The sequence below is a fragment of the Myotis yumanensis genome, unplaced genomic scaffold, assembly GCF_028538775.1.
Source record: "Myotis yumanensis isolate MYYU_CA2020_CCGP unplaced genomic scaffold, mMyoYum1.0.hap1 SCAF_1, whole genome shotgun sequence".
Classification (NCBI taxonomy): domain Eukaryota; kingdom Metazoa; phylum Chordata; class Mammalia; order Chiroptera; family Vespertilionidae; genus Myotis; species Myotis yumanensis.
Window position 1 is genome coordinate 112,704,436 of NW_027223752.1, and position 21,956 is coordinate 112,726,391.

The following is a 21,956-nucleotide window of genomic DNA, read 5'->3' on the forward strand; positions in this document are numbered from 1 at the left end:
AACCATATATGCTCTGTTCATTGACCCTCCATTTTGTTCTTTTCTTATGGGATTTACTATATAGTGCTGTCACTATTGTTGTTGTTTGTTTTTGTCATTGTTATTGTATATAGAGTTTATGTACTGCCATAAAAGGCTTCAGACTCTATCTCAGTCCTATTTGTGTCTCCTGTCATACCTGGCCCAATGCCATTCAAATCATAAATATTCAGTGAGTATTTGTGGAGTTGAACTGGCACTTGGGGTAAGATAAAACTAATCAATAAGTTTTATCCGTTATTTATGCCCAACATTAAGCATAAAATACAGACTCAAATATCAAGTGAAAGAGTGAATAAGTCATCATTTTTTCATTTGTGGTTATCTCAGGGTGTCAGTATGTCGATGAGCATATATTAACCACCTGCGTATGAGCTGAACTATGAGAACTGATCCCTGCCCTCAGTTTAATTGGAAAGAAGTTGTAATTAATTTGTGCAGACTCTGAAAACTGCAGGTATTTGAGTGAAGGTGGTTGTCCATGTCAGTATAGAGTTGTTTGCAATGTGAGAGATATCCCAGGCTATCTGAACTGAGAAACAATAGATTTGAATATCAAGAGATAATTAACTTGCAATTCCACTCCTAGGTATATAAACCCAGGAGAATTGGAAATATATTCACACAAAATTTTTTACATGAATGTTTATAGCAGAATTATTCATAAGATCCAAAAATTAGAAATAAACCCAAATATTCATCAATTAATGAATGAATAAATAAAAAGCACAGTCATACAATGGAATAAGCAATGAAGTAGTGATACAGGCTATAACATGGGTGAACCTTGGAAATATTACACTAAAGAGAAAGAAGCAAGACACAAAAGGCCACATACTGCATCATTTCATATATGAGATGTCTAGAATCCTATATCCTTGACCTAATTGAAAATAAATCTGAAGTTTCCTTCAAGATTCTAAGATATCCTTCTCCTTTATCATCACCCTTCTAGTCTAAACATTCACCTCACAGAGACAAAAAGTATTAGTGGTCGCTAGGGTATGGGAATAGAGAGTGACTGCTAATGGGTATGGGATTTCTTTTGGGGGTGATGAAAATGTTCTAGCATTAGATAATGGTGATGGTTGCAGAAACTTGATACTAAAATACATTGTATAGCAATATACTAAACACACACACACACACAAATACACTAAAAAGAGGTGAAATTTGTGGTATGTGAATTTGATTTCAAAAAAGGGGGTTACATTTAAACTTGAATGGAAATATTTGGATGAGGCTAGAAGAAGGAAGCAAGATATATGAAAGCAAGAAGGCAGTAATTCTTCCTCAGATCCTAGAAGGAAATGTAAGTGTCTAGGTACAGGACTAGAGGTAAGTTGAGGATCAGGTGAGGATAGATGTGAAGGTTTCTGGCTATTTTGTCTTAATGAAGCAAGCAATGAGATGAATGTTTAGACAAGAAAGGTGTTGCAAAGGAGGACATCTTAGAATATTGAAGGAAGCCTCAGATTTTTTTTTTAATTATGTCAAGGATATAATATATGGTCAAATTAGTTTCTGTGTGACAGTCAACTGAGTTCAAAGAGTAAAGAATAAGGTAAGGGAATCTGATAGCAGTTAACAGTGAAATTACTGAAAAAGATGGTACAACAGAGACTAGACAAAGTTTGATTCTAAAACGAACTGCAGATGATGAAAATAGATAAACTTTTTTAAAAAATATATATATATTTTATTGATTTCAGACAGGACGGGAGAGAGAGAAAGAAACATCAATGTTAAGAAAGAATCATTAATCGGCTGCCTCCTGCATTTCCCCTACTGGGATTGAGCCCACAACCTGGGATGTGCCCTTGACCAGACTTGAACCTGGGACTCTTCAGTCCACAGCTGACATTCTATCCACTGAGCCAAACCAGCTAGGACAAAAAATAGATAAATCTAAAGGAAAGGAACCAAGGGCAGTAATTTGAAGAACTGCAAATAAAGGTATTCATTTGAAGAAATACTTGAGTGCCTTTTATGTACCAGGCACTATTAAATAAAACTATAGCTATTTTCCTCATTTGAATTATTTTTTATGGTAATGTGTTATGAGTGGTCCCCCTTTACTTTTGTTTTTAAACACGCCCATTTACATTATCCAAAAAACTCTAAACAAATTATTCAGCATCATCAAAACATCAAAACAAACTCCTGGCTATTAACAAAACCATAAACACAGCAATGTTAACAAGAGAATAATACTCTGGCTAATAACAAAGCAATACCAATGCAAAATCAAACTACAAACATGTTAATGTTTTCAGGATATCTTACTCAAAGTCCTTAGATTTAGCTCCGCAAGATTTTACAGAAAACTGACAGTTCACCAATGCTAGCATAGCTTCCACTTGCTTTTCCAACATCTGTTTGACCTCAGTCGCAATCTTCTTCAGCTGACTCCATGCTGATATCTCCATCACTAGCATAGTAAGATGCCACCGATGCAAAGATGTCATTGATGCAAAACTAGTCCCCTGGATCAGGCTGTTTGGACAGTTGACCCTGACACTAAGTCCGCACCAGTCCCAGTCAAATCAGCCTCGTCCACGCAGGTAGAAGTCTGGTCCTTTTACAGCTTCTTTCCTTAGCCACTGTTGCATGGAAATGAGCAACCCTCAGTCCTGCAGAGCTGGAGACTTCCAATTCTGAGTCTGGCTTCTCACACAGACCCAAAGTCCCAGGGAGCTATCAGGTCACACAAGCAAAGATAACCAAAGCCTAGAAACAATGCAACTGCTGCAAAAGCTTACAATCTATGTCTAAAATAAAAATTACTTCCTTAAACAACATTGACCACAGCCATTTTTTACTTTACAGTGGCTTAGACAAAACCTAGGAGATTTCTACCTTATTTTGTACCTCCTAATTACTTCTTATTTTCTTCCGCTTATCTCCTGCCACTTACTTTCTACTGCTTACTTCTTACAGCTTATTTCCTAACGTCTACCGCTTCTACAGCTTGTTTCTTACCACTTGATCCCCTTCCTGGGATCCTGAATTTCCCAAGTTTTACATCAAGCTAATATTACCACACTTCAGCTCCCTACCATATTATTGTTTTTTGGCCTTATTACTTTTGCTTTTTAAGCTTAACTTCTTATTTTCTTACTTTTGTTTTTTAAGCTTACTCTCTGCACGGGCCTTGGAGCCTACTTTCACCTGACCACTTTTTAAATTCCCCCGAACTCAGGCCTGTTCCGACGCCACTTGTTACGGCCAAAGGGGCCTGCTCGGGCGTCACTTCTTACGGCCAAAACTCAGGCCCTGGTCCCAGAACTCAGTCCCTCTTTGGGCGCCATTTGTGCCACGCCAGCACAACCAAGGGTGATCCTGAGTTGGGGGGTGAAAGGATTAAGGAAAGACAGACAAGAGAATAATAGCTGGGTCTCGGTGGGACGCTGCCTCCATGATGAGGAGACAACGACAGCACCTACAAGCCGTGTCTTTATTTTATAGCAGATGCCACGAGGCAAAGTAGGGGTGTGATCAAGCTGTTTACAGCATTCTCGTGAGTTTCATCCCCACTCAACTACATGCACCCGAACTCTATCACAAGGCACGTGGGGTTACGTGTTCGGACCATAGGTTCAAGCTTACAACTATAGCTGTTGGCTATAATTGTGCTGGGAGGGCCCTGCCCTCCAGCTGGGACTTGCATGTGGCAATGAGAGGATCCTGTCCTTTCCTTAGTCCAAGGCTTGAACCTGGCCAAAACACTGTAGCTGCGCCCCACAGAGTGGGGTATTGGTTCAAAAATTATGGGCATTGTGTAGTTCTCTTTACAGTAGCTATCTTATTTTTCTAAAAGGTTATACTAATTTTTCATGCCACCATCAATACATGAGTGTGTTATTTTCACCAGCAAATTTTTTGGCTAATTGAAATTATACTTCACTTTAGTATTGCTTTTAATATGTGTTTCTATATCATAGAATTGACATACATTGGAGCATGAATGAATTCAAAGCCTTTATATTTGGTCCCATCTGGAAGGATATGTATTTTTAAGGACCCTAAGAATCAGACTAGCTTCTAATTTGAATCAGTCAAAAACTACTTTTATTCAGTGGTATTTTACTTATTTTGTAAATTATATTCACATTCAAAACACATCATAATAATAAAAGGCTAATATGGTCATCACATTGTGACACCATAACAACTGATCAGCAGAGACCTGAGGCTGCGTGGTGCCTGGCCGGGGCGGGGGACCTCAGGCCGCGTCCCCCTACCCGGCGGGGCTTGATGGGGAACCTGAGGCTGCACCCACCGCCTGGCGGGGCTTGACAGGTGACCTGAGGCTCTGCCCCCCGACCTGGCAGGGCTTGATGGGGGACCTGAGGCTGCACCCCCAACCCCGCACCGGGCCGGGAGATCTGAGACTGTGCCCCTACTGGGCAGGGCTTGATGGGGGTAGGCCCGGCCAGGTCTGGGTCTCCCTCAATGGGGGTAGGGCTGGCTGGGTCTGGGTCTCATGCAATTTCAAGGCCCATGCAGGTGGGCGGGGGACTTGACTCTGGGTCTCGTAGCATGCCCCAGACTCTAACAGGAAGGAGATTTCCATATACATTTTACTAATTTGTTTCATCTCTGACACTTCCATTATAGAGAAAGGGCAAATAGCAATATTTAAATATTTCCTCTAATTAATTCCCTTTTAATGTGCACGAATTTCGCGCACCAGGCCACTAGTTTAGCCATAATACCAATTCCCTATACACCAAGGTTGTAGGTTCTATCCCAGGTCAGGGTGAATGCAAGGATCAACCAATGAATGAATAAATAAGTAGGACAAAAAATTGATGTTTCTCTTTCTCGTTTCCTGCCCCTCTCTCTCTCAAAATCAATTTTAAAAAAATATTTTTTTGCTGTGGCTGGGTTTTTAAGTGGTTAGAGCAGCCGTGGGCAAACTACGGCCTGCGGGCCGGATTCGGCCCATTTGAAATGAATAAAACTAAAAAAAAAAAAAAGACCGTACACTTTTATGTAATGATGTTTACTTTGAATTTATATTAGTTCACACAAACACTCCATCCATGCTCTTGTTCCGGCCCTCCGGTCCAGTTTAAGAACCCATTGTGGCCCTCGAGTCAAAAAGTTTGCCCACCCCTGGGTTAGAGCATCAGCCTATGCACTGAAGGGTCATGGGTTTAATTCCCCATCAAGGGCATGAACCTGGGTTACAGGTTTGAACCCAGGCCCCGATCAGGGTGCCTGTGGAAGCTAATCAATCAATGTGTCTCTCACACATCGATGTTTCTCTCTCTCTCCCTACTTTTACCTCCCCTTCCACTCTCTCTAAAAATTGATGGAAAAATACCTATGCTTGGGTGAAGATTAACAAAAAATAATTTTCTCAAGGTCACATTGAACTTTTACCAAAATAGATCACACAGTGAACCGTAAAGCAAGTCAATTAATTTCATTCAGAATACGTTATTTGACCACAGTAGAATTAAGGATGAAATGGGTTATAAAACAGTAACTAACAAATCCCCTTAAAATACATTTTTTTTAAAATATATTTTATTGATTTTTTTACAGAGAGGAAGGGAGAGAGATAGAGAGCTAGAAACATCGATGAGAGAGAAACATCGATCAGCTGCCTCCTGCACATCTCCCACTGGGGACGTGCCCGCAACCCAGGTATATGCCCTTGACCGGAATCGAACCCGGGACCCTTCAGTCCGCAGGCCGACGCTCTATCCACTGAGCCAAACCGGTTTCGGCAAAATACATTTTTTATAACCTACTGTATCAAAAGAGAAAGCCCAATCAAAATTAGAACATATTTGCAACAGAATAATGAAGATACAATATATCAAAATATATGTGAATTAGCTAAAGTTATTATTGATGGGAAATTTACAGCCTAAAATGTAGATGCCAGAAATAAAAAAGTCAAAAGTCACTTATCTAAATATCCATCTAAAGAAATTAGGAAAAGAACAGCAAATTAAACCCAAAGATGAAGGAAAGAAATTATAAAAAGTAGAAATGAAAGGAAGAGACAACACAATAGGTAATATTAACAAAGCTAAATGTTGTTCTTTGAAAAGAACTGTAAAATGAATAGCCTTCTAGTAATGCTGACCAAATAAGAAATAGAACACGAATTACCAATATTAGGTCATTTCCCTACAGATGTTACAATTCTTAAAATCATAAGATTTTATGAACAACTTATGCAGACATATTTGAAACCTTTGATCAAATGAACACATTAAACACATTTTACCAGAAGAGGCACATGAAGAAACAGAATATTTGAATATTGTTTTTATCTATTAAAGAAATTGAATCCATTATTGAAATTATTTTACAATGGAAACCATACCTATTCAAAATCACAGACACCTCTCATAGCAATATGTTTACCGATACATCTCGTAGGACAATGGAAACTAAAGAGAAAATAAGCAAATGGGACTATGTCAAAATAAAAAGCTTCTACACAGCAAAACGAACCATCAACAAAATAACAAGAGATCCCACTGCATGGGAGAATATATTTGCCAGTAATACATCTGATAAGTGGTTAGTCTCCAAAATTTAAGGGAACTCAGACAACTTTTTTTTTTTTATTTTAACCCTGTGCAGATTTATTTTATTTTATTATTTTTTTAATTAAATCTTTATTGTTCAGATTATTACAGTTGTTCCTCTTTTTTCCCCCATAGCTCCCTTCCACCCGGTTCCCCTGCCAACCTCCACCCTCACCCCCCCACCACTGTCCTCATTCATAGGTGCACGATTTTTGTCCAGTCTCTTCCTGCATCCCCCACACTCCTTTCCCCCCCCTAGAATAGTCAGTCCACTCCCTTTCTATGCCCCTGATTCTATTGTATTCACCAGTTTATTCTGATCATCAGATTATTTATTCACTTGATTTTTAGATTCACTTGTTGATGGATGTGTATTTGTTGTTCATAATTTGTGTCTTTACCATTTTCTTCTTCTTCCTCTTCTTAAAAGATACCTTTCAACATTTCATATAATACTGGTTTAGTGGTGATGAACCCCTTTAGCTTTTCCTTATCTGTGAAGCTCTTTATCTGACCTTCAATTCTGAATGATAGCTTTGCTGGATAAAGTAATCTTGGTTGTAGGTTCTTGGTATTCATCACTTTGAATATTTCTTACCACTCCCTTCTGGCCTGCAAAGTTTCTGTTGAGAAATCAGCTGACAGTCATATGGGTACTCCCTTGTAGGTAATTGACTGTCTTTCTCTTGCTGCTTTTAAGATTCTCTCTTTGTCTTTTGCTCTTGGCATTTTAATTATGATGTGTCTTGGTGTGGTCCTCTTTGGATTCCTTTTGTTTGGGGTTCTCTGCGCTTCCTGGACTTCTAAGTCTATTTCTTTCACCAGGTAGGGGAAGTTTTCTGTCATTATTTCTTCAAATAGGTTTTCAATATCTTGCCCTCTCTCTTCTTCTGTCACCCTTATAATTCGGATGTTGGTATGCTTGAAGTTGTCCCAGAGGTTCCTTACACTATCTTTGTATTTTTTATTCTTTTTTTCATTTTGCTTTTCCAGTTGGGTGTTTTTTGCTTCTTCGTATTTCAAATCTTTGACTTGATTCTTGCGATCCTCTGGTCTGCTGTTGGGAGTCTGTATAATATTCTTTATTTCAGTGAGTGTATGCTTAATTTCTAGTTGGTCCTTTATCACAACATCGAGGGTCTCACTAGATTTCTTGAGGGTCTCATTAAGTTTATTGGCAGTTTCTAGAAAATTCTTGAAAAACCTTAAAAGTGTGGTTTTGAACTCTATATCCAGTAGTTTGCTTTCCTCCATTTCTGTCATTTGTGTCCTGTTTCTTTGTCTCGGCATTTTTTATGCTTCACTGTGTTGATAGAGTGGCTTTGTATGCTAATTGTCCTATAGGGCCCAGTGGCTCAGCCTCCCCAATTACCTGAGGTAGACACTCTAGGTGCACCCCCTTGTGGGCTTTGTGCACAGTCTTGTAGTTAAGCCTTGATTGTTGTAGGTAACAGTGGGGTAATTGACCTCCAGGCCAATTGGCTGTGAGAATCAGCTGTGTCTATGGTGGGAGAACTTCTGTGCTGAAGACACCCTTCTGGGGCAAGACTTGCTTCAGTGGGGCTTTGGTGCTCACTGAGTCTGCCCCCTGAAGTGTCCCTTATAGATTTGAGTAGTTGTAATTGGATGGTCCCACTCTGACCACTGGGTACACTGGCTCTTGGATCTAAGGAGGTGCTAATTAAGCCTCTGCCTGAGGCTACCCAGCAGAAGCCAGCTGTAAAGCCATGCAAGTTGCCGTGGGGCCTTGGGGCAGCTGAAGTTTTAAGTTATTTTCAGATTACAAAGGGCCGGGCCTTTCATATGGAAAAGCCTCCATGGCATGTCTTGGGCAGGGCGGGGTCCCAGGGGATCAACAGGGCAGGCGCAGCAAGCTGTATGGCTTCTCTCAGTCCTGCCCTCAGATGCCCCAGCAATCGCTGCGAGGGCCTCCTAGAGAAAGCTGCCCTTGAGTTCCGACAGTCCCATTTCTCCCGTATGAGTCTGGGTTCCCAGAAACTCACCCGGAACTGGAGCTCAGAGCTTGAGACTCCCTCCCGATTGAAAAAGACAATCGTGTCCTCTGCCGCCAGCCCTCTCCGCATGCACCTCCGCACCTTTGTATTTTACTTCCGCACTGCACCTCCTCTGAGTCTCGGTATGCTTTTCTCTTTCCTTCTAGTTGTAGAATTTCCACTCAGCTAGCCTTCCTGTGGTTCTGGATGATGTCCGTTCCGTCTTTTAGTTTTATTTTTGAAGTGGTTGTGCGAGGCAGCAATCTCCGGTGTTTATCTATGCTGCCATCTTGGTTTCTCCTCGGACAACTTTTTAAAAGGAAGATAACCAATCCATTAAAAAATGGGCAAAGGACCTAAATAGACATTTCTCCAAAGGTGACAGACAGAAGGCCAAAAGGCATATGAAAAAATACTCAAAATTACTAATCAGAGATGCAAATCAAAACGACAATGCAATACAACCTCACACCTGTCAGATGGCAATCATCAACAAATAATAAGTGTTGGCGAGGCTGTCGGAACCCTCGTACACTGCTGGTGAGAATGCAGACTGGTGCAGCCACTGTGGAAAACAGTATCGAGTTTCCTCAAAAAATTAGAAATGGAACTCCCATTTGACCCATTGATGCCACTTATAGGAATAAATCCTAAGAAATTAGAAATACCAATCAGAAAGAATATATGCACCCCTCTGTTCATAGCAGTACAATTTACAATAGCTAAGATTTAGAAATAGCCTAAGTGTCTATCAGCAAATGAGTGGATTAAAAATCTGTGGTCCATGTACACAATGGAATACTTCACAGCTGTGAAAAAGAAAGAACTCCTACCATTTGCAACAGCATGGATGGACCTGGAGAGTATTATACTAAGCTAAATAAGCAAATCAGAGAAAGATAAGTATCACATGATCTCACTCATATATGGAATCTAATGAACAACATAAACTGATAAATAGAAATATATCCAGAGACATAGAAGCATTGAACAGACAGTCAAACCTCAGAGGGAAGGCAGGGGAGGGTGGGTGGATGGGAAGAGAGCTACCAATGAATTTGTATGCATATATGCATAACCTATGGACACAGACCCAAGGGTGGTAAAGGCCTCAGGTCAGGAGGAAAGGCTAGGAGAGGTCAATGGTGGAAAAGGGACATATGTAATATTTTCAACAATAATGATTAAAAAAAGAAATAAAAACATGCCTAGATTACTATACTAGTGAATTCTTGTTTGAAGAAGTAACCACTATCTTACTGAAACTCTTCCATACCAAACTCTGACAATGACATTTAAGAAATATAATTACATTTGAAGTAGCATAATTAAATTTAAAGTAATATAATTAGTAATCCCAGAGTTGATTATCTTTCCAGGACCAGATGTATAACAGTTATATGGGGAATTGGAGAATCCATAACAGTCTTCTGAGGTTTCAGACTTCCTTGTCTTCACATTGCTTCAGATCAGCTCTTTATATTACACTAGAGGCCCAGTGCATGTAGGGTCCCTAGTGGCTGCCCACCGGGGCCTCCCTCCCTTCTCCCGACCTCCTGCCGCTGGCCAGGGCCTCCCTCCCTTGCCCTGGCCAGCCCCGCCCCCTGGTCGAACTCCCAGTCGAGGGGACAATTTGCATACTATGATTTTATTATATAGGATTTTCACTGATTCCCTCAGTTTTCTCTGATACATTTCTATTGCCCTCTTGTCTACTCTCAGGTGCTACCACCTTCTCTATCTATTCCATCTTTTGTGGTCCTTATATTCCCAAGAATAATGGGAATATATAGATAGTCAGCAACTAACTTCCTTATAGTGGCAGAACTCAAGACTCACTGCTTATCTGATTATAGGGCCCATGCTGCAAAGAACTAACCTTTATCAGCTCCTAGGATTAATTTTGTAGGAAAATATAGAGAACTGGGGAACCTTATCTGATCCCTTCAAGGTAGGTCTCAGGGTATTTTTTCACAAGCTTAGTCTTGCCCCTTTTTCCTTGCACCTGTATCCAGACCCTCAGCCAACTTTCTTCTCCTAGTGATAGGTATCATTATGTACTTATGTCCCCAAGACTCCTTTTTTTCTCCCTGTGCTTGTAAATATGCAAAAGTAAAATATATTAATTACTTGTTTTCTTTTGGCTTAATGGTATAATTTCTAATCACAATGGAGAAACAGACCTGGGGAAAGAGGTAAATGGAACAAATGTAGAAAAATTATCTGTGTATGTTAGGTTAAAGTATATAAAATTGCCATTATTCAATTTTGTATTACAAAGACAATTTTATATGAAATTGTTTCTAAATCCTTTCTGAGAGGGTAAATGAAAGCTCCTCTTCTTTTGTATCAGGAGTATCCTTTGAATCCTGCCTTTATTTTAAAAAAAAAATTTTTTCAATTCCATTGACATACATTATATTAGTTTCAGGTGTACAATTCTGATTAGATATTTATATAACTTACAAAGTAACCACCCTTATAAATGTAGTACTCAGCTGCACCAAACATAGTTATCCTATATAATAAAGAGCTAATATGCTAATTAGGCCGAACAGCAGAACAACTGTCCGGACAACGTTCTGGATGCAGCCGGGGCTGAAAGGCCCAGGCAGCTGGGTCTGTGAGGGCCAAGCCCCTTGCACGAATTTCATGCATTGGGCCTCTAGTTACAATATAATTGACTATAATCCCTATGCTATATTTTCCGTGCCCATGACTATTTTGTAACTACTAATTTGTACTTCTTGTTCTCTTTCTAATTCTTTAAATTGTAGGGTTAAATACTGTAGTTTGTTATTAATTTTTCTTGTTTTTTGAGGTAGGCCTGTAGTGCTATGCACTTCCCTCTCAGAACTGCTTTTGCTGTGTCCCAGAGATTTGGGGTTGTTGTGTGTTCATTTTCATTTATTTCCAGGAACTTTTTCTTTCTTTATCTCATTGATAACCCATTCATTGTGTAATAACATGGTATTTAGCCTCCGTGTGTTTGAAGGTTTTTGAGTGTTTTTACTATAGTTGATTTCTAATTTCAATCCATTAAGGTCTGAGAAGATGATTGATATGATTTCAATTTTGAGCTTGTAGAGACTTGTTTGGTGCCCTAACATGTAGTGTATCTTTGAGAATGACCCATGGGCACTTGAGAAGAATGTATATTCTGCAGTTTCGGGGTGAAATGTTCTATGCATGTTAATTAAATCCATTTGATCCAGTGTGTCATTTAGAGTCACTGTTTCTGTCTTAATTTTTGTCTGGAAGACCTGTCCAGTGAAATCAGGGAAGTATAAAAATCCCCTACTGCTACTGTATTGCTATTGATCTCTCCCTTAAAGTCCTCTAGAAGTTTTTTTATGTATTTAGGTGCTCCTATATTGGGTGCATATGTTTACCAGGGTTATATCCTCTTATTGGATTGAACCCTTTAGTATATGTAGTGACCTTTTTTCCTGTTATGATGGCCTTAAGTTTGAAGTCTACTTTGTCAAATATGATTATGGCTACTCCAGCTTTTTTTGTTGGTTTGTTTCCATTTGCATGGAAAAAATTTTTACATCCCTTTGCTGTCATCCTGTGTGAGTCCTTTGTTCTGAGTTGGGTCTCTTGTAGACAGCATGTAATTGAGTCATGTCTTTGTATCCATTCAACTACCCTATGTCTTTTGATTGGATCTTTTAATCCATATACATTTAAGGTTATTATTAATAGATACTTATAGATGCTATTAATAGATATTAATAGATGCTATTTTAATTCTGTATGCCTAGGTTTCTCTCACTTTTTCTTCTTCTGATTACAGCAGTCCCTTTAGCATTTCTTGCCATGCTGGTTTGGTGGTGATAAACTCCTTTAGCCTTCTTTTGTCTGGGAAGCTCATTATTTCACCATCTATTTTGAATGATAGCTTTGCTGGATATAGTAATCTTGGTTTCAGATGCTTGCTTTCCATTACCTTGAGTACTTCATGCCATTCCCTTCTGGCCTGTGGAGTTTCTGATGAGAAATCAGTTGTCAGCCTGATGGGAGCACCTTTGTCAGTAACAGTTTGCTTTTCTCTTCCTGCCTTTAAGATTCTCTCTTTGTCTTTAATTTTTGGCATTTTAATTATGATGTGTCTGGGCATGGGCCTGTTTGGGTTCTTCTTGCTTGGAACGCTGTGCCTTCTTAACTTGTATGACTTTTTCCTTTACCAGGTTAGGGAAGTTTTCTGCCATTATTTCTTCAAACACAACTCTATCCCTTGCTCACTTTCTTTTCCTTCTGACACTCCAATTATGCAAATATTGTTACATTTCATGTTGTCCTACAGCTCCCTTAAGCTGTCCCTGTTTTTTAATTCTTTTGTTGTTGTTGTTGTTCTCAGTGTAATTTTTTTCTACCCTATCTTCTAATACACTGATCTGATCCTCGGCTTCCCCTAATCTGCTATGTATTCCTCCCAATGTCTTTTTTATTAGTGCTACATCATTCTGTATTTCCGACTGGTCCTTTTTTCATCATTACTGTATCTTTTCTCATGCTGTTGAGCATGTTTGCCATCATTATTCTAAACTCTATAACAGATAAATGTCTTTTTTTTTCAATTTTAAAGGACTCAGTTTATTAACTGACCAGATTACAAAAATTACCATGGTAGATACCTTAATTCATTCTTCTAATAAGCCTATTGATCTTGTCTTCCCTGTTACCAGCATCTCCACCTTCTACAAAATGGGTGGTCTTTTCTTCATTTCACCTTGTGGAGAAGATAACTTGAAGGACCATAGAAAGTTGTTTACTTCTTTGAAGCGCTTTCCAACAGTATACATCTCATGAATCAGATCTTCCTTGCAGATGATGCCATATTTACCAGGAGATTGAGCAATCAATCTGTTAGAGCAATTCATTTTTTATTGATTTTGCCATAACCACGCTTGTAAATCAGTTCACTTACTGACTTCAGGTGTGGGTATCCCCATGCAATATATGGGTCCAGAATCCTCAGCATGTTAATCAAAGCCTTGTTGACCTTAACAAAGTTGCTGTTGAAGATCTGGCAAAGGCAAAGAAACTGCAGCACTTTCCGGACCTTTGGGCTCACACCATTGATACCTCTGATCCTGATGACAAATGCCAATTTGGGTTCGGCAGGTACATAGAAGTTGCCAGCTTTCCTTGCCATCTTAGCCATTGGAATCTCAGTTCTGTCCATCTGCCTGTATTCTTTGTGATAGTGCTTAGCCTTTTCATAGATGAGCTTCCTTCTTGTCTTTCAAAGCATTTTTTGGCAAACTTCTTTCTCAGGCGCTTGATCTTCAGCTCTGCAAAATTCCTTCACTTTTTCTGGCACAGCAGGAACCTTCTTCCTCTTCTCTTCCGAACCCTCCATGGTTCCAGCTGGAAAGAGTCAGATAAATTTCTTATCTCCATTTCATTTAGCTCTTCTGGAGAATTCTCTTGTTCTTTCATTTGAAAGTTGTATTTTTGTCTCCCCATTTTGGCTGCCTGTTTGTGTCTATGTATTTAGTAGATCTGCTACGACTTCCAGTCTTTAGTGCAGGACAATTTCAGACACTGTTTCTGACTGGTCCTGAGTACCCTGTTTGAGGCTATCATTAATCCACAGCTTGTGGCTCCCTCTGCTGAGGTTGGATGCCTTTAGAAAGGACCAAGATGTGCATCAGAGTCTCCTTTTCCTAGCTCTGGGCCTAGAAGGAGATCAGGCAAAGACTCAAAGCTTCTAGAGATCTGCCTCTTTCTGCAGTTTGATTGTTATCAGCTTTGATTGGCCGCAGGCCATCGACCACAGGGTGTGGTGAGAGGTCTTCCAACAGGGTGTGGCAATTGCCTTTCCTCCAGGCAAAACCACCTGGATAGCAAAGGTCCATTGGAGAAAGGTGTCCTCCACAGTGTGAGGGAAAGATTCAGCACAGGAAACTGGGGTGGCTCCCCTCCAAACTCCAACTCTAGAATCCCAACCCTGGACTCTCCTCACACAGCTCCATTGCACTCTGCCCTCCCTCTGCCGGAGACCAAGGTGAGTGGCTGCACAGGAAATTTTGTTTGTTGGCTCTTTAAGAGAGTGCCTGCATTTTAGGTGCCTCTAGCTGGCAGACAGCAACCCTGCTGCTTTTCACAACCAGGTGTTATGTGGACACCTTTCTCATTTCTGATGCTCTGGGCTGGGGAGACCAGCTTGGGGTTTAGACCCCAGAGTTCTCAATAGGAACTCTCCACAGCTGAGATATCCCTCCCGATCTTCAGCTGCTTTCTGTGGGAGCCTGACCACCCCTTTCGCATCTCCAAACTTCCTTCTGGTCGCTATGCAGGTTTTTTTCCTTCCTTGGTTATAAGGGTTCTTTCCAGCTAGTCTTCTGTTGATTTTTCCAGGTGGTTTTTCTATATTTTAGTTGTATTTCTAGTTTGGTCCTGGGAGAGTGTCAGTGCAGCTCTGTTTACTCTGCCACCATTTTTAATCTCCCATTTTTTACTTCTTAATCTCTTCGCCTTTTTAATAAAACCCATCCCACCAACTTACCTCCCATCTGGACACTATAAGTTGGTTCTCTGTATCTATGAGTCTGTTTCTGTTTGTTTATTTTGTTGTTTTGAGCCCACATATAAGTGAAATCGTGGCATTTGTCTTTCTCTATCTGACTTACCTTAGCACACTACCCTGTAGGTGCAGCCATGTTGTTGCAGATGGTAAGGTTTCATTCCTTTTTATGGCCGAGTACTATTCTGTTGTATATATGTACTGTGTATTTTATTCGGTTGTCTATTGATGGGCACTTAGGTTGCTTCCATATTTTGTTTATTATAAATAATGCTGCAGTGAACATAGGGATGCATATATCTTTTCTTTATTCTTTTTTTATTGAACTTATTTGGGTTAATCAAATTATATAGGTTTCAGGGGTACATTTCTATAATACATAATCTGTATATTGTATTGTGTGTTCACCACCCCAAGCCAGGTTTCCTTTCAGGATCATTTATCCTACTGTATCTTTTCAAATTAGTGTTTTGGATTTCTTCAGATAAATATATCCAGAAGTAGAATTGTTGTGTCTTAAGGTAATTCTAGTTTTAATTTTTTGAGGAACCTCCATACTATATTCCATAGTAGCTGCACCAATTTGCTTTCCCACCAATAGTGCCCAGGTGTTTAATTTTCTTCACATTCTCACCAACACTTGTTGTCTTTTTATGTATTGGCTAGAGGCCCAGTGCACGAATTCGTGCATGGGTGGGGGCCTGCCGGCCCAGGGGAGGGACCCTGGGAGGTTGGCCGGCCAGCCCGCCAATCAGCAGGCCAGCTGGGTGGGGGGGAGGGGCTGCGGGAGGTTGGCTGTGGGAACATACTGACCACCAGGGAGCACCAGAGATCTGATTGTGGTTTTAATTTTCATTTTTCTGATACTTGGGTTCTTGGGTACTGACTAGGAAAGAATTCAGAGCAAGACCCAAACTGTAAGAGAACTTTTATTTTGTAAATCACAGAGGTAGAAGAAATAATTCCTACAAGAGATGGGTTTAGGGAACAAGTTATGACGGTAAAGGAAGGGCCCTTGGAACTTGGGAGTGAGGAAGCTAATGGTAAGGTGCCTGGGGAGCTAAAAGGTAGGTGGGAAGAGGGAGTGGGAAGGGAAAGGCATGGGCGTGCTTCCTGGAGGGAAAACTCTGATTTCTCCCTTTTTACTGGCGAAACAAGACCTCAGTTCCTGTCTTCTTGAAGGAAAGATTTAAATTAAGACACAATGTGTAGAAAAGCAAGCAAGAATTTACTGACAGAAGAATCAACAGGAGAGCCTAGGCTGGGCTGCTTTGGCTCACTGGGAAGTCAGAGAAGAGGGGGCCTTGGAGACAGGTTCAGGGATTTAGCCCAAGATGAGCTGTCACTGCCCATTGTTCTACTGGTTGGAAGTTTGGTGGAGTCCCTTGGAGTTGAGGAGATAGGTACCTGTAGAAGGAAGATCAGGGGTGTTGGGGTGAGCGAGGGGGGTAATGGCATTGGCATGCTCCCTGGAGGAAGAGTGCACTGTGACCTCAGGGATTTTAAAAGCTGGGTGTTTAGGGGAGGATGATCAATAGAATATTCATCAGCTTTATGCTGATGTACCAGTTAGATTTATTCTCTTAATTTGTCTTGTCCTTGGATGTGATTGGCAAATGCTACTAATTGGATTTCTGTTAACTATCTCCCTGAGTAAGATGATTTAAGCTATTTACCCTCTCATTGGATAGGAGAGTGCAAGCCATTTACTCTTAAGTGTCCTTGTTTAGGAAAAATAGGATTTACTAGATGGCTGCAAACTGTTGTTTAACTATCTATCTTAGTTTTCCTATTCTGCTTATCCTGGAATTTCCCTAGATTCTTACTATACTATAATACCTTTATGTTCATCAATATTTACTTTATAAATTTTGGTGCTCCTAGCTTGGGTAATATTTACCAGTGTAATATGCTCTAGTTGGATTGATCCTTGTATCATTATATAGTGTCCGTCTTTGTCTCTTGTTATAGTTTTGTTTTCAATTCTGTTTTGTCTGATAGAAGTATTGCTACCTCAACGTGTGTGTGTGTGTGTGTGTGTGTGTGTGCGCACGCGCGCACGTTTTCATTTCCACTTGCTTGAAATATCTTTTTCCATCCCTTTACTTTCAGCCTCTTGTAGGCAGCATATGAATGAGTCTTTTTTTTAAAAAATATATTTTATTGATTTTTTACAGAGAGGAAGGGAGAGAGATAGAAAGTTAGAAACATCGATGAGAGAGAAACATCGACCAGCTGCCTCCTGCACATCTCCCACTGGGGATGTGCCCGCAACCCAGGTACATGCCCTTGACCGGAATCGAACCCGGGACCCTTCAGTCCGCAGGCCAACGCTCTATCCACTGAGCCAAACCGGTTTCGGCATGAATGAGTCTTATTTTCTTATCCATTCAGCCATCCTGTGTCTTTTAATTTCAGTACTTAATCCATTTATGTTTAAAATGATTATTGATGGGTATGTAGTTATTGTCATCATATTTGTTCTTTTTTTCTCTCTCTCTTTCTTAAAAAAGTCCCTTTAACATTTTTAAAAAAATATATTTTATTGATTTTTTACAGAGAGGAAGGGAGAGGGATAGAGAGCCAGAAACATTGATGAGAGAGAAACATCGATCAGCTGCCTCCTGCACACCTCCCACTGGGGATGTGCCCGCAACCAAGGTACATGCCCTTGACCGGAATCGAACCTGGGACCTTTCAGTCCACAGACCAATGCTCTATCCACTGAGCCAAACCAGCCAGGGCCCCTTTAACATTTCTTGTAATACTGGTTCTGTGGTGATGAACTCCTTTAGCTTTTTTCTTGCCTAGGAAGCTCTTTATTTCTCCATAAATTCTAAATTATAGCCTTGCTGGTTAGAATAGTCATGATTGTAAGTTCTTGCTTTTCATCACTGAATATTTCTGCCAATCCCTTTTGGTCTGGAAGTTATCTGTTGAGAAATGAGCTGACAATTTTATGGGACCCCCCTTGCAGCCTGCCAGGGTCTGCAGACCTTGGACAGTTTTTAAGAAAGTTTGTAGTGTGGGTGCTAGTTGGGTGGGTAAGTGGGTGGGTGGTCCTCAGAGAGTCACCAGGGTGAGGGGAGTGGTGGTCATCAGGTTAATACACATTTAAATTTTGCCCCGGCGTTCACCTGCAGGCTATGGGTGGGGAGGATTCAACACTGAGACAATGGTGGTACTTACCCCAAAGCACACAATTCAATTTTCTGGAATGTCTTCGTCCCCTTTAGTGCTGTCCCTTCTTGGAGCTTAGGTGAGTGTTTGTGAGGGAGTGTGTCTGTGTGCCCGTCCTTTAAGAGGAACTCCTGGGACTCCAGCTGCCCTCTGTCTGACTGAAGCACTACTTTGTTCATATACACAGCCAGAAGTTAGGGGGATTTACATCTCTTTCCAGCACTGGGGAGCACAGAGTGGACCTGGGACACACCACTCCTCAGGGGGACCTCTGCAGCAGAGATATCCCTCCTGATTATCAACCACTACACGTGGGTGTAGGACCAGCCTGTTTTGCATCTTTGCCCCTCATTGATTTCAGCTTGGTTTCTTTATATTCTTAGTATTAGGACTGGTAAGTAAAATGATTTTTAAAGCTTCATCATTTATTAACATTTGCAGATTCACTAAACTTTCATAGCTATTCTCAGGTCAATGACATTGTGAGCTCTTAAGAATTTATAATGTCTGCTGCTAGGTCTGAATAAATACTTTGCTGAATTTCATAAACTTCTGGTTGTGACTGCAGGCTTTTTCTTTGGGTTTTTAAAATGTAGATCACTGACTCTAGAGCTAGTGAAAAACTAGGAGGAATTTTTAAGTTCTTCCTATAGTACTGTAGCAGTGTACAAACATGGTATATTCTGGTTATAGAGGGAGTGAGGAGACTTAAGTACAAGGCACTCTACCATATATATAGAAACAGTCTTCTCAAGCTAATTGCCATTTGCATACTATATTAAATAAACATAAAGGAGTAGGGAGAAAAAGACATAATGGAGTGGTTTTATGTTTATTCCTAAAAAGGGGAAAGAGTAGCCTTTTTGTTTTGTTTTGTTTGCCACAAAGACCATGTAAGCTGTTAGCCATTTATTTCCTAGCAAAGCAAACTACTTTCATTCTAACTGGCAGATTTCTTCTCCCTGGTGTTTAAAATCTTTCTCTAACAATACATGCTACTGAGGATAATGTATAGATCCAAGAAAGGCTTTGCTCAACTGTATCTTTGTAGTCTCCTATTTGTTTAACAGTTTTGTCTAACAGCAGTATCATTGGTAAAGAGTAGAGTAGATATAGATATATTGTTTATAATTTTTCCCTGCTATATCTGTATCACCATTGGTAGTTTTATTTCTTTTGCAGAGTTTAATGTCTACTTAAGCAAAGTCTTTTTAAATATTTTTTTATTGATTTTTAGGGAGAGAAAGAGAGAGAGAAATATTGGTGTGAAAATGAAACATCCATCGGCTGCCTCCCACACACCCCTTACCAGAGATCAAGCCCACAACCTAACTGGGAATCGAACCGGTAACCCTTCAGTACAAGGATGATGCCCAACCAAACTGAGCCACACCACCCAAGGCATGATAAGTAAAGTCTTATTACACTAGAAATTATAACTCAGTTTTTCTTTGTAGATTAATGACTGTCATGTAATAAAATAATCCTGGTGCATAGGATTGGAATTAATATCTGTTTGCATCACCTAGCTTAGAGTGCTGCCCTGTAGATTAATATTGTCCCTCCAAGGGGGCTAGGCAGAAGATTAAGGATGAATTGGTACAATGGCATCCTTGTTATTAAAAAATAAAAAATGCCTAGCCAGTAGTGAAACAGCAATTATTTTTATATTTTAAGGACATTATCCTGTTAGTTAACAGTTGGTCATCATCCGATAACAGTACAAACATTTGAAATTCAGAACACTATATTTCAAGCAGAATAAGTGGATTTAAGTTTAGTAGTGCATCATTTTGTGAACATTTCAGAAAGCAGATTATAGTATAATGAGTATGAGAGCATTTTTCCTCCTCAGTACTTTAATTCTTAATTAAATTGTCAGGGTATTGTTGTTTTTTCAAACTATACCCTCTTAGAGGATAGGGAAGGCATGTGTTTAACCTGGTGTTCTCAACTCTTAGCAGGCCTTCGTGTTTATTATTTCAGTACTTAATAAATACACATAATAAAAAATGAATTGTAGGTGTAGTTCTGAACTTACTTTGCTATGATCTGTACTAGTCTGCTCCACACTTTGCTCTCATTATTTTTTAAGCAAATCACATCACCCAAAACTTATAACCTACCATAGTCCTGAGATGTTTTGGGAGCCTGAAAAGAAGATTGAAATTTAACTGGCATCATGGGATCTCAGTTGGTTTAGCAATTTCTCCTACCTGACTTGGTAATACATGTATAATAATACTAAATGGCATCCGCTCTCAAGAGGTTTTGGAGTTGATTGCAACTGAAATTTATTTCAGGAAAGAAAATAGATACTATAATTAAAAGTGCTATGGGAGAGACTAAAAATTACTGTATATGATAATCTGTTCATTTGAAGACCTAAATTATGTATTTAAATATGATACTATGAAAAATAATTTTCCTAGTTGGAAAATTAATAGTAAACTCCATCATAAGTAATTATGTATTTTGAACACTAATCTTAGGATATTCATTAACTTTTATCTCTTTTTTTTTTTTTTTAACATACAAAGGTTTATTTTCTCATGTAAACAAGGGATCTAAAAGCAGTAGCATTTGCTCAACTGCTCAGTGAGGTCAGGAGCCAACAGACTGGTCTTCCCCTCAGGGTTGCAACATGGCTGCTGCAGCTCCTTTGCAACCACATCGAGGCAGGAAGGAAGGAGAACGAGGTGCACTAGCCACAGGGGTCTGTTTTCACAGGCAAGGACAAAGTTTCCCAGAGAAGACTTCCACTTAATTCTCACTCGCTATCACTGTAATTCCTTTCCCTAAAGGGAAAGTGGGAAAGAAAGGATTTTAGCTTTTTCCAGACATTATCATGCAAGGCAGCCAGAACTGCTGGAGTTCTTTTTTTTTTTTTAATCTCTTTTCTTAATAATTGTGTTTATTTCCTGACATAAGATATAACTAGAGAAAGAAGGTAAGGGCTGCATATTTTTTACTGAATAATTATCAACTCTATATAACAGTCTTATTAACAAGCCAGCTGAATCTTACTCCCTAAATGCATACATTTGTAAGATGCTTCATATGAGAACATAGAGGGTACCAAAGATATGAATTTATTGTAGAGAAGATTTAATTGTGCTATTATACAGGGTGAGGCAGAAGTAGCTTTACAGTTTTTCATATGGAAATTAACACAATAATAAATAGTAATATAAGAATAAGGTCTGTGTTTCATGTACTCAACTATAAACCTACTTTTGTCCGACCCTATATTGTTTTTAATTTAAATATTTTGTGTTCTCTGTCATTTAAACATGTCAAGATTCCTTTTCCTGATACCAAAACTGGTTTAAAGATCGTCATTCACTATTATGGGACCAAGTTGTGTGTGTGTGTGTGTGTGTGTGTGTGTGTGTGTGTTTAAAGAGACATGTAGCTGATTCTCCCTGCCCTCACCTTTATTTCATTTTATTTATTTACTAGAGGCCCGGTGCACGAATTCGTGCACCAGTTGGGACCCTCGGGCTGGCCTGCGGGATCGGGCCGAAACCGGCTCTCTGGCATTCTCTAGGGGGGTGTTGGATTGCGAGAGGCCACAGGCCAGGCTGAGGGACCCCACCAGTGCACAGTCAGGTCGGGGAGAGACCTGGGAGGTTGGCTAGCCGGGGAGGG

At 39.9% G+C, this 21,956-nt stretch overlaps 1 protein-coding gene and 1 pseudogene across 2 annotated transcripts in view; one reads left to right on the forward strand and one right to left on the reverse strand.

Moving 5' to 3' along the window:
- The window catches only part of HMG20A (high mobility group 20A), a 140,929-nt gene that overhangs the window by 4,693 nt on the left and 114,280 nt on the right, over positions 1-21,956 (forward strand). The window lies entirely within an intron of this gene.
- Positions 13,177-13,970, reverse strand: LOC139004995 (large ribosomal subunit protein uL30 pseudogene; annotated as a pseudogene).